Raw genomic sequence first — 13,572 nt, forward strand, 5'->3', positions numbered from 1 at the left:
TCGTGGTAGACGACCGGGGTGTTGCTAAGCGTTAGCTTGTTTTTCGAGTGAGAGCGCAAGGAGTCCATTCGAGTGAGAACGAGTTTTGTTCTGAAGAAAGTCTTCAACTGGTAAGTCCTTATTCTCTATGTTATTTATCTGAACGCATGCCAGTAATTTAATTGTTAATGCATATCTGTATGTGTGAATGTATAAGTGGAAATTCTATCACAATGAATTGGAAAGATCCGCTTCCGTTCATAGGTACTCTTGTATAAGAGTTCCTTCAATTGGTATCAGAGCCAGGTGTCTGATATTTCAGATATTGATGCAAAGATTCATTGATATGTCTTAAGTGTTAATTCATTTGTGGATGTGTGGATTAATGGACTTTCTGGGATGAAACATCGGTTTGTTAAATTCTTTTACATTGTTAGTTAATTGTAAAGGCCCCTGCGTTTTTTAGCATTATTAATTGATATCTAGTCTATATTTTCAAAGTTAGTTAGAGTTTTGAGTCGTTCGTTGATAACGGGCAAAAATGCACGTTATCATAGTGCTAAGTTCTTAAACAATACTGGCTTGCGTTGATAAAATATGTTAGATTGTGTTAAAAAAAGCATCAAATTCATAATATTATGGTCACATGCGTTCATCGCATAGGAATAGTTGATTTTTGTATTTTTATGCAGAAAATGCGTTGACGCAAGGCGAAAATTGCGATCATAGAAAATCATTGGTTGAGCGCAGTATCACCAAAAGGCGTTGCGGTGATTGTGTTCGCAAACATTTGCCCAAGAAGGATTGCCGCAACCTGGTCGGCGCAACTTGGTGGGCGCATCTGGGTGAAAGGCATAATTAATCACGATGGGACAGAAAGCTGATGACAGTCGAATCCAAATTAAGTTGACAGCCGCTAACGATAACAAGTACATTCAGCTTTTCGATGACAAATATTTAGCGCATCAGTCAGGAATTAAAGTCGTCCCATCTGCACAATCATGAGAGAGAAGCCGCTTTTCACCCTGGAAGTTCTATAAATACCAAAGGCATCCTTCAGAAAAGGGGTTCAGCTGTTTTACGAGTTCACCGTTCTGTTCATAGTTTAGCCTTGTTCTTAGATTTTCTTTTACCTTAAGGCAGACGCAAGAGAAGAAGGTTGTGTCGACAGATCGTTCTGGTAAGCTTGGGAGAGCGCCGAAAGCTTTAAGGACAGAGAAAGGGTTGACGCCTGCGGAAGCGGGAATATCTTTGGAACCGAATAGAGTTTGACAGTGTAAGAACCTCGGTCAGCAAGGAATTTCTATCAGGCTCTCTACCTTTATCTTCCATTGTTATTTTGTACTCAAACTCAGTTATAAAAATGGAATTTCCTTCCCTATATCTGTTCACTCTCTGATATTTACGCATGAGTAGCTAAATCTGTTGAATGGGTTGAGAAGCATTTAGCTAGCACAACTGAGAATCTTCATTCTATGCGATTATCTTGTATTATGTATGCTCATTCATCCATTAGAGATACTCGAGAGGGTAGTCTAATGACAGGATTTAGGCTTGGGAAAGTCAGGTTAGAATCTAGGCTCGGGAGAGTCAGATTAGAACGCATAATCAAGAGATAGGAGCTTAGGAATAAGCACTATTTGCTATTAACACATCGCATGCATCCTAGGGATAGGATATGATTGTGTGCGGTCACCTTGCCTTTATGCATTTTGTATCATCGCATAGGAAAAGAGTAGAGACATAGGAATAAGCTCTATGGACACTTTTGCATTCAACGCATGCGTCCTAGACTTAGGAGCATCGCATTTTGATAACTTGTAGAAATACAAGTTATTTATACTGTTTTATTTAGATATTACGGCTAAAAGGAAGAAAAGTTACGCTGAATGTATGAAAATTTGCTAAGAAATGCAAGAATTATAAATTATCGTAAATACACCCACTAACACCATTGCGATGGTAGAAAAGGATGTTTCAATTCTGTTTTGCAGGAAATCAAGTCACCGCTTGCGTTCATGGCTCAAAGATGAAAATGAACAACACATCTCCGTCGCATTGCGCCCGTCAATCAAGAATGAAGAGACGATCAACGCAATGATGGCGCATGCGACAATTGATCCAGATCTTAACTTCAACCGCATGCGGTAATCAAAAATAACACCACGTGCGGGAAAACGATCGAAGATATAAAGAGCAATGCAATTGCGGAGGATTCATATGCATTTATAGCTAACCGTTATGCATTTCTGACGGGATTGATTGCATAACAGAAGGAATATTCACTCCACCATTTCAGGAACTGCCTTAACAATAAAGTGGGGTCCACTCTGCAAAGAGTCAAAGCTTCGTCTATAAATAGCCTCTGCAATTCCATTGCAAGATATACTTGATATGGGAATATTTTAATACTTGTATATTGAGAGAGAGACTGGTCTGAAGAGCGGATCAGGGTAGATCCGGGAAGAATTAAGAGACAAGGCCGAGAGGTGAGTCTCAGGAGAAATCCTTTCAATCCCCCCCGTTGAAGCTCTGTACCAAGGTCACTTCTACGGACGAGCAAGCCTGAGAGGGAAGCTTTGCATTGGAAAATGATGCTTTGTGCATGGTTGTAGCATGATCACTTAGTTTTATGCATTCCAAGTAACGCTAGCTAAAGACCTTCTCAACCCGTTCATTCGCATACTCAGTGCATCTATCACACAATGACTTTTCTCAAATCCGTCGCATTTGTTATTTTTTTTATCATCACAAACAATAACCTCAATAACTATTTATTTATTTGGTTACTGCAAAGTTTTCCTAAGAATTACCAACGCAACCTGTTTTCCCAAGTCCCTAAATTCGACCCTGGACTTACCAGGAAACTCAGTGGGGTTACACTTGGATTCTGCTGAGGAAACTTGAGTGCTCAACGAAATCTCATCATTGCATATCATCCATAATTCAACATCATAAATTCAAGCATCAAGTTTTTGGCATCGTTGCCAGGGACTTCAGCAAAATAGTTTGCTAACGGTAATTTTTCTGAATTCTTTACAGACTCTCAATCTCTGGCAAATTATGACCCAGAGATTGAGAGAACGTTTAGACGAAGATTAAGAAACTGCCAACAACAACAGTTAGGTAAAGAAAAGATGGCGGAGCAGCCTGGAAACAAAGCCACAAAATGAAAACAACGTCATGGCAATCCAATCCTTCTGGCTAAACGATCACAATAGACCCATTAGGGACTATGCATCGCAAAACCTCTATGATTTCTCTCCAGGAATCATGAGGCCTGCCTCGATGGGAGCAGATTCGAGATGAAACTGATGATGCTGCAGATGATCTAGACTACAGGACAATTCGGAGGCCGGCATGGCGAAGATCCGCACACCCATTTCCGAAGCTTTATTGAAATCTGCAATACTTTTGTGTTCCCTAACATCTCTGTCGAAGAAGTTCGACTAAATTTGTTCTCATTTTCTCTATGTGATCAGGCAAGAAAATGGGCTTATTCCCTCGAACCAGGAGAAATCACTTCATGGGAGCAGGTCGTAGAGAAATTTATGAAGAAATATTTTTCGCCTACTAAGAATGATAGACAAAGGAAATTCATAACAAATTTTGAACAAGACATGGACGAATCGCTCAGCGATGCCTGGGAGAGGTTTAAGAGGTTGATACGGGACTGTCCACATAATGGTTTGCCAGACTGCCTTCAGATGGAAATCTTTTATCATGGTTTGAATCTCGCTTCGCAGACCGCTGCCAATGCGGCAGTCGCTGCTGGTCTACTTGACAAAACATATGACGAGGATAAAAATATCTTGGATCGCATCTTTAAGAACCACGAAGATTGACGAGAGATCGATCAGAGGTTGAGAATCAAGGATACCGATGCAAGTAATGGTGTTATTGCTTCACTACAAAATCAGATGACCGCAATGATGAACTTAATTCAGGGAATTGCGATCAGCAGCCCAACACCGCAAAATGGGCAAATCAACGCAATTAGTCAAAACACCGCAAGGTGTGTGACTTACGATGATGGGCAAGCAATGGAAGAATGCTCGAAGAATCCACAATCTGTTTACTTTGTAAAAAATAATCCCTTTTCGAATACCTATAACCTCGGGTGGAGAAACCACCCCAATTTTGCATGGAAGAATCAGCAACATAACTTCCAATCCGTGGCGCAGAAAGAAGGGCCACCTGGATTCTTCCCACGCAAAACCGATCAGACAAGTAATCAAGTAAGTAGCTCACAACCACCGCAATCCTCTTCCTTAGAGAGTCTGTTGAAGTAGTACATAGAGAAAAACGAGACGGTGCTTCAAAGTCAGGCTACGTCCATCCGCAATCTAGAATTACAGATGGGCCAGATTGAAAGCGAGCTGAAGAACAGGCCACAAGGGGCTCTGTCGAGTTTAACAAAACTCCCACGCAACCCATAGGGATCAGGTAAAGAGCAAGGTCAGGTTATGACATTGCGAAGTGGGAAAACTATGGAGGGAGAAAGAAAGAAGCCGAACAGGATTACTCCCATTGCAGCGGAACCTGAAATTGCAGTGATGCAAGAAGAAGAAGAAGAAAAAGAAGCAATAGAACCAGAGGTTGCGTTGACCTCAAAGCCAACAAAGAAGGAGACTGTGAGAGTGTAGTTACCACCTTTCTCGCAGAGACTTAGAAAGAAAAAGAATGAAGAGGTACAGTACCAATGCTTTCTCAATATGTTAAAGTAATAATATGTTAATATTCCATTCAGTGAAGCGATTGAGGAGATGCCTGCCTACGCAAAGTTTCTGAAGGATATGGTAACCAAAAAGAGAGGCACTGGTAAGTTTGCCATGGTGGCGATAACTCAGAGTTCAAAATCAATCATTCCACCGAAGATGAGCGATCCTGGGAGCTTTACTATACCTTGCTCCATAGGAGGACTGTACATCGGGCAGACATTGTGTGACCTTAGAGCCAGCATAAATTTGATGCCTCTGTCAATATTTAGGCAGCTAAATATGGGGCAACTTGTGCCCAGTACCGTGACTCTCCAACTGGCCGATAGATCTCTGGTGCATCCAGAGGGAAAGGAGAAGGACATACTGATCACCATTGACAAAATCATCCTATCAGCCGACTTCATATATTCGATTACGAGGCCGACAAAGATGTGCCCATCATCTTGGGGCGATCATTTTTATCAATAAGTCATGCCCAGATTGATGTGCATAAAGGGGAGATCACTTTGAGCATCAATGGACAAAAGCTCAAGTTTAACGTAATCCGTGCCATGAAGTTTCCTGATGAAAAAGACCTGCATGACTCAGATGACGACCAGAATTTGATTGAAGAAGAGAAGTTTGATGAAGAGAATGAAAAAGAGGATGCCAGCACATCCGTTGCTGCTTGTAATGCGATCATAACAAAAACAAACAAAGAATAAGAGATGATCGCAAATCAAGAAGAAGAGCCAATAGAAAAAGAAGAAAGAAAAACAACGCAACCGTCCCTAATAGAACCACCAACATTGGAATTAAAGACCCTACCGAATCATTTGAAGTACGCATTTTTGGGGTAGAATGAGAAGTTGCCAGTTATTATTTCCTCTGAGCTTAACGAAAACCAGGAAAATGCATTGATGAGCATTCTGAGGAAGCATAGGCGAGCAATTGGCTGGACGTTCGCCGACATTCGAGGAATCAGCCCAGCGTACTGTATGCACCGCATTCGTCTTGAAGAGGACCACAAGGCAATGATCGAACATCAAAGCAGACTCAACCTTGCGATGAAAGAGGTCGTTAAAAAGAAGATCATTAAATGGTTAGATGCAGGCATTATTTATCCTATAGCAAATAGCACGTGGGTCAGCCTCATGCAGTGTGTGCCGAAAAAGGGTGGCATGATAGTAGTTTCGAATGAAAACAATGAACTAATACCGCAAAGGACCGTCAAAAGGTGGCACATTTGTATGGACTATCGCAAGCTGAATGCGGCCACAAAGGAATATCATTTCCCCTTACCATTCATTGATCAAATACTAAACCATCTAGCCAGAAATGACTTTTACTACTTTCTAGATGATTATTCCGGGTACAACCAGATTATAATAGCTCCAAAAGACCAGGACAAGACCACATTCACCTGCCCATATGGGACCTTTGTTTTTCGCCGCATGTCGTTCGGCCTCTGCAATGCGCCAAGCACATTCCAAAGGTGTATGATGGCCATCTTTTTAGACTATCTTGAGGACTCTGTCAAAATATTTATGGACGACTTCTCTGTTTATGGGAACACTTATGAAGTCCGTCTAGGCAACTTGGAGAAGATACTGAAGAGATGAGAAAAGACGAATCTGGTGCTTAATTGGGAAAAATGTCATTTCATGATAAAGAAGGGCATAATGTTGAGGCACAAGGTTTCCCGAGACGGGTTGGATGTGGATAAAGCAAAAATCGAAGCAATTAAAAACTTCCACCTCCAACAAGCGTGAAGGATGTACGAAGTTTCTTGGGGCACGCTGGATTCTACAGACACTTTGTCAAAGACTTTTCCAAAACAGCACGACCACTGAGTGCGTTATTAGAGGCTGATAGAAAATTTAATTTTGATGACAATTGCCTCAATGCATTTAGAGTTTTGAAGAATGCGCTGATTACTGCACCCGTGCTAATCGCACCTAATTGGACACTTTCTTTTGAAATAATGTGCGATGCAAGCGGGTATGCGATGGGAGCAGCTTTAGCACAGAAGAGAAAAACAATCTTGCATCCCATCATATATGCGAGTAAAACATTAAATCCTACTCAGACGAATTATACCACCACAGAGAAAGAGCTTCTAGCGGTAATTTTTGCGTTGGAAAAATTTTGAACATATCTGCTAGGGACAAAGGTACTCATCCATACTGATCACTCGACAATAAAGTACATACTGACAAAGAAGGACATAAAGCCAAGATTGATCAGATGGGTTCTCCTCCTTCAAGAATTTAACATAGAGATAATTGATTGAAAGGGGATGGAGAACCAAGTTGCGGATCACTTGTCTAGATTGGAAACCCTGAAGCTGACCGCAATGAATAAGAGGTGAGTGCAGTGTTCCCAGATGAGCAGCTGTTCCATATTGAAAAATTTCCTTGGTATGCTGTCTGGTTTGCGAGCAATTTCCTAAAGACTATACCTACCACCAAAAAAGGAAGCTCAAACATGAATGCAAACATTATTATTGGGATGAGCCGAACCTGTACAAAGGAGGGGCAGGCCAGATTTTGCGATTATGCGTACCAAATGCTACTTAACAATGCATATTATCGCAATGTCACGACTCACCATATGGTGGGCACTTTGGAGGACAACGCACCGCAGCCAAGGTTCTATAGAGTGGATTCTTTTGGCCAACATTGTTTAACGATGCAGCTGACTACGTAATGAAGTGTGATCGGTACCAACGCACACGTAACATTTCATGGAAACATGCAATGCCGAAGAACACCATTTTGGAGCTTGAATTGTTCGACGTGTGGGGTATTGATTTCATGGGATCATTCCCTCCCTCGAATGGTAAACACTATATTTTATTAGCCGTCGATTATGTCTCCAAGTGGATAGAGGAAGTGGCATGTGCCGCAAGTGATGCGGCGGTAGTCTTTCAATTTCTGAAGAAAAAAATTTTCACTCATTTTGGCACTCCACGTGCCATCATAAGTGATGAAAGGTTCCCACTTTGTCAATCATAATATAAAGGAGCTGCTGCGCAAATATAACATTCTCCACAAAGTGGCCACCGCATAATATCATTAAACGAATGGTCAGGCCGAGGTGTCCAATCGGGAGATTAAGCTAATACTCAAGAAGGTAGTAAGGCCTTCACAAAAAGATTGGTCAACGAAGCTCGACGATGCGTTGTGGGCATACTGGACTGCATTTAAAACACCCATAGGTATGTCCCCATATGCGTTGGTATTTGGTAAGGCGTGTCATTTGCCTTTGGAGCTGGAATATAAGGCACTGTAGGCGGTAAAGAAGCTAAACTTTTATTTAAAGAAAGCAGGACAAGCGCAAAAAATGCAACTGGTCGAGCTAGAAGAGTGGAGGATTAACGCATATGAGAACGCAAAAATTTACAAGGAGCGCACCAAGCACTGGCACGACAAACACATATGCCTGTCTCTTATACACATCTAGATGTGTATAAGAGACAGGGTCGAGCTAGAAGAGTGGAGGATTAACGCATATGAGAACGCAAAAATTTACAAGGAGCGCACCAAGCACTGGCACGACAAACACATATGCGATAAGAACCTACAAGTCAGGCAGAAAATCTTACTATTCAACTCATGACTACGGCTTTTTCCTGGCAAGTTAAAATCGTGTTGGTCCGGATCATTCATCATTAAAAAAATATTCCAACATGGTGCAATGGAGCTGATTACCAAAGACGGGAGCCGTACGTTTAAAGTTAATGGGCAACGAGTGAAAGCGTATCATGGAGAAGGCTGGCATCGCCAAGTCGAGTCCGTGGAATTAAGAAACCTTGAATGAAGAAGGAAGAAGGTGGTCCCTACGTTATCAGACGATCGAAATTCATCAGGGACGTCAGTTTTGGGAATCATGAAATCTTCAACTTTTCTCTACTACTCTGAATTTTCTTTATACCATATCTTTTCAGCTTCATCTATCCTTATTTTAAAAAAGTGTTGTTTTGTTTAAAAAATATTTGACCCTCTCACTGTTTTTCTTACAACAATTAAGGCACAGGATTGTGGAGGTGTTACACGAAGAAGCAATTTATCTTATTCCGTCACTGCAATCCAAAGAAGATAGATCGCCGCAAAGAAGGATGCATCAATATACAATGCGGACGACAGCGCAAATTTGGGGTTGTATTCTTCCTTAACTTTATTTCAAATTTTGCACTATCGCTTCGCATTTTTGTTTTAAAAGTTTTATTACCGCATCCTCTTTGATTACCACAATCATTTGACATGGACAACTTTAGTAGGTTACCGCATGTTGTCTCTTAGCCAATTATGATTTCAATGATGAAAAATATGCTTCTATTTCTTTCATATATACTAAAGTCAACTTAACTTTAAGATAGTTACCTCATGAAATATTTTTAGAAGTTAGGGGTTTGCTAGCTTTCTTTCAAACTCTCTTTATGAAGCTTTCTAAGAACATCGCATGACTTCTTTCAATCTTTTGGCAATGAGGACATTGCCGCATTTTAAATTTGGGGGAGAGATATTTATTTTCAACCTTATTATTTTATAAAAAAAATAATAAAAAAAAGAAGAAAAGTTTTGAGAATAACAACTCCACTGTCAACGCAATGGGGAAACCTATGTTGATAAGAGTTAAGTTGAGAAGGGTACTTACCCGTAGTTGGATGTCCGCATGACACACGTGGGGGCAAGCCAAAATGAAAGTAAGTTGTCAGGATCAACGCATAAATAAATGACCGTAACTCCATTGCCAAAAAGGTATGAGTTTAGTCTGAGAAAGAGCGCATTGCTTGTAGTTGGATGTCCGCATGACACACGTGGGGGCAAGCCAAAACGAAGGCAAGGCACTTGGATCAGTGCAAGGTCAGAAAAATAATAACGTCAAGAAATATGCAAGGATAAAATCAATTGACACCGCGGTGGAAAAGTTTTCTTTTTGAAATAAATCATGCGATGTTCCAAAATTTAGTAATATTTTAGAAATATTTTAAGAGGAGACTTGAATAAGACTTAAGGAAATTATGGTATATAGAATTTAAACGAAGTATCCTTGAGAAATCTATGAAAAGAACATTGCGGTTGACTTGCTAAAAGAAATCTTGAGCTTATGCTTGAGGACAAGCAGTGTTTAAATTTGGGGGTATGATAGTGGGAAGAAATGCACGTTATCATAGTGCTATGTTCTTAAACAATGCTGGCTTGCGTTGATAAAATATGTTAGATTGCGTCCAAAAAGCATCAAATTCATAATATTACGGTCGCATGCGTTCATCGCATAGGAACAATTGATTTTTGTATTTTTATGTAGAAAATACGTTGATGCAAGGTGGAAATTGCGATCATAGGAAATCATTGGTTGAGCGCAGTATCACCACAAGTCGTTGCGGTATTGTGTTCGTAAACATTTGCCCAAGAAGGATTGCCGCAACCTGGTCGGCGCAACTTGGTGGGCGCATCTGGGTGAAAGGCATAATTAATCATGATGGGACAGAAAGCTGATGACAGTCGAATCCGAATTAAGTTGACAGCCGCTAACGATAACAAGTACATTCAGCTTTTCGGTGAAAAATATTTGGCGCATCAGTCAGGAATTAAAGTCGTCCCATATGTACAATCATGAGAGAGAAGCCGCCTTTCAACCTAGAAGTTCTATAAATACCAAAGGCATCCTTCAGAAAATGGGATCAGCTATTTTACGAGGTCACCGTTCTGTTCATAGTTTAGCCTTGTTCTTAGATTTTCTTTTACCTTAAGGCGGACATGAGAGAAGAAGGTTATGCTAACAGATCGTTCCGGTAAGCTCAGGAGAGCGTCGAAAGCTTCAAGGACAGAGAGGGTCGACGCCTGCGGAAGCAGGAATATCTTTGGAACCGAATAGAGTTTGATAGTCTAAAAGCCTCGGTCAGCAAGAAATTGCTACCAGGCTCTCTACCTTTATCTTCCTTTGTTATTTTGCACTCTAACTCAGTTATAAAAATGGAATTTTGTTCTTTATATCTGTTCACTCTCTGTTATTTACGAATGAGTAGCTAAATCTTTTGAATGGGTTGAGAAGCATTTAGCTAGCACAACTGGGAATCTTCATTCTATGCGATTATCTTGTTTTATGTATGCTCATTCGTCCATTAGAGATACTCAGGAGGGTAGTCTAAGGACAGGATCTAGGCTTGGGAAAGCCAGGTTAGAATCTAGGCTCGGGAGAGTCAGATTAGAATGCATAATTAAGAGATAAGAGCTTAGAAATAAGCACTGTTTTCTATTAACGCATTGCATGCATCCTAGAGATAGGATATGATTGTGTACGGTCACCTTGCCTTTATGCATTTTGCATCATCGCATAGGGAAAGAGTAGAGACTTAGGAATAAGCTCTATGAACACTTTTGCATTCAACGCATGCGTCCTAAACTAAGGAACATCGCATTTGCATTGGAAAATGACTTGTTGTGCATGGTTGTAGCATGATCACTTAGTTTTACGCATTCCCAAGTAACGCTAGCTAATGACCTTCTCAACCCGTTCATCTGCATACTCAGTGCATTTATCACACAACTGACTTTTCTCAAATCCGTCGAATTTGTTATTTTTTTTTTATCTTCGCAAACAACAACCTCAACAACTATTTATTTATTTGGTTACCGCAAAGTTTTCCTAAGAATTACCAAAGCAACCTATTTTCCCAAGTCCCTAAGTTCGACCCTAGACTTACCAAGAAACTCAGTAGGATTTACACTTGGATTCCACTGAGGAAACTTGAGGGCTCAACGCAATCTCATCATTCCATATCATCCATAATTCCACATCATAAATTCAACCATCATTCGTGAAGAAGCTTCATAGCAAGGGTTGCTATTCTTCGAGAAAGAACACGATCAAGCGTTGGTCGGGTCTGTAGACGATGGTGTAGATCGCTGAGTATCGGATGCTCGAGGTTCGTTTAACGCGCATGCACTAGACGATCGTATAGCTCTACAAGCTTCATTGCTTAGTTACTGACTATACGATCGTGGAGTAAACGTGTGGTAAATCGTTTACTCTTCGCGTGTTAGTGATCGTCTAGACGATCAAACTTCATAACCTCGTTGTCGTCTAAGCGATCCTTTAGCATTCGCGCTATCGTCTAGTGTGCGCTACACGATCGTTTACCTGGAGGCGTTTACTAAACGGTGGGGAGCTTCGCCCGGCGGTTCAAGATCCGGTTCGCCGTTGAATCGGTTTTCTCGGTGGAAAAATGTAATAGATAGAATTTTCATTTCGATTTTTTGAGGTGGTTCATCCCAGTCCATTAATCTTTGTTTTTAATACATGAGATGTATGTTTTATTTTATATGTCATATGGTATGCACTTATAGAAAAATCCCACATTAGGTTATGCATTGGTCATGCATCATCTCTTTATTATAAATGTTATGATTTAGAGAAGCATGATTTAAATTACGTAAGAGCATGCTCATGCATCATATAATATAAAAGTTATATTTATGCATGCATAAAGCATTGACATACATCATCTTTATATTATAAATGTTATAGTATAAGGGTGTATGGAAAGCATGTGTGCTTAGTTGTTGCTAGTATATAAAAGTTATGTATAGTAATGACTAGACATTGCATGAAGCATGACACATAGGTTAAATTTATAAGCGTTATAAATACCTGGTTGTGTAGCAATGTATGTTTTAGTTGTTTCTTTTTAAAGGTTAAAGAAAAATTAGAACTAAAACCAATAAGAAAGATATCCATGCTCGTTTAGGTTTAATTCATGGTTTTAAAATGTTTAAAACTTGGATGAGATAGACTTAAGATCACGGTTCTAATATGATTAACAACCTTAGGCTTTAATCTTTTAATCAGTTTAATAGGATTAAATTGACTAATAAAAGGTTAAAGTGTAGCAAATCTATCTATAAGGGACCTTTTGTCTAAGGCGGGTTCTGGCTAGGTTGGGGTATCGTCAACTTAAATACCCTTACCTGGGAACCTACCTGGAAAGGTGAATTAAATAGATTTGATGCATACATGCAAGTTAAGGATAGTCTATTAAAGAGTTTAAATGTGACTACTTGAACTTGTTTAATTTCAAAGACAAAAGTTGTTTTTGAGCTAATTAAAATGACTTAGATTAAAATCAGTAGCCAGATAGTTTAAGTTAATGAACCCCTAGGTAGAACACTCGGTGTAAAGGCCCCTGCGTTTTTGGGCATATTAACTGCTATCAAGTTTGTAATTTCAAAGTTGCTCGAGTCTGTGAGTCATTCGTGAAGAAGCTTCAAGGCAAGGGTTGTTGTTCTTCGAGGATGAAGACGACCAAGCATTGGTTGGGTCGTGTAAATGATGGGGTAGACGATCATAGAGTTTCAGATACTCGGGAGTTAGTTAATACACACGCACTAGATGATTGTGTAACTCAGCAAGCTTCATCATTTAGTTCCTGACTACACGATCGCAGAATGAATCGTTTACTTAAGCGCTTGTTAAGTGATCTTCTAGACTATCGGGCTTTGTAGCTACGTAGTCGTCTAAATAATCGTTTAGAACTCCTACACTTTGTTAGCAATGTGATTCTTAACAAAGTGAACTATACCCTTACAACTCTCCTCAACGAGTTTCAGATATCAGTAAGGAGAAGAGGGGAGGTGAGGCAAATATTGCCTCGTCTTCAAAGAAGTTCCATTGAGGTTCAACCTCAGGAACGAATTCTACACCTTCTACTTCTAACACTGAAAAGTGGAAGAAGAAGAAGAGTGGTAAGGGGAAGGGAAAGGCACCTGCTAACCTGCCATCTATCGCTCAGCGGAATAGGCATCCGACGTCGGTTGACAAAGGAAAGTGTTTCCACTGCAACCAAGACGGACACTGGAAGAGGAATTGTCCCCGTTGGCTTAAAGAG

The 13,572-nt window shown here is 40.3% G+C and overlaps 1 non-coding gene across 1 annotated transcript; it reads right to left on the reverse strand.

Annotated features, from left to right (window-relative positions):
• Positions 1–3,563: 3,563 nt before the first annotated feature.
• Positions 3,564–3,670, reverse strand: LOC120092315. Its single transcript, XR_005486021.1, has one exon. It is a non-coding gene; the product is annotated as a small nucleolar RNA R71 (small nucleolar RNA).
• Positions 3,671–13,572: the final 9,902 nt, after the last annotated feature.

This window comes from Benincasa hispida, chromosome 11 (genome assembly GCF_009727055.1).
Source record: "Benincasa hispida cultivar B227 chromosome 11, ASM972705v1, whole genome shotgun sequence".
Classification (NCBI taxonomy): Eukaryota; Viridiplantae; Streptophyta; class Magnoliopsida; order Cucurbitales; family Cucurbitaceae; genus Benincasa; species Benincasa hispida.